This window comes from Penaeus monodon, chromosome 29 (genome assembly GCF_015228065.2).
Source record: "Penaeus monodon isolate SGIC_2016 chromosome 29, NSTDA_Pmon_1, whole genome shotgun sequence".
Taxonomy (NCBI): Eukaryota; Metazoa; Arthropoda; class Malacostraca; order Decapoda; family Penaeidae; genus Penaeus; species Penaeus monodon.
The window spans coordinates 36,804,581-36,804,862 of record NC_051414.1 but is presented as its reverse complement, the minus strand read 5'-3'; positions in this window follow the sequence as shown (position 1 = coordinate 36,804,862).

Genomic DNA, 282 nt, shown 5'->3' with positions numbered 1-282 from the left:
GGAGCATTTCTCAACACTACAGAAATAATCTGCACTACACATCTCCCCACACCTTTTTTTTCATATTTATTTTTCGTCTTTGTCATTCAAGAAAATCCTGAGTTTGAGAGATTGGAACTATTGTAGAGACGAATCACGCTGGAGGAATGATCACCCTGTTGGCAATACTGCTTGGTCTGCGTAACAACAGCGAGTCTCATATGAACAGCTGTCATAAACATTCTTCTTAGGGAGACACAACAAAAGTTTCATTTGTTTTGTGCACGACGGGTTTTCTCATTC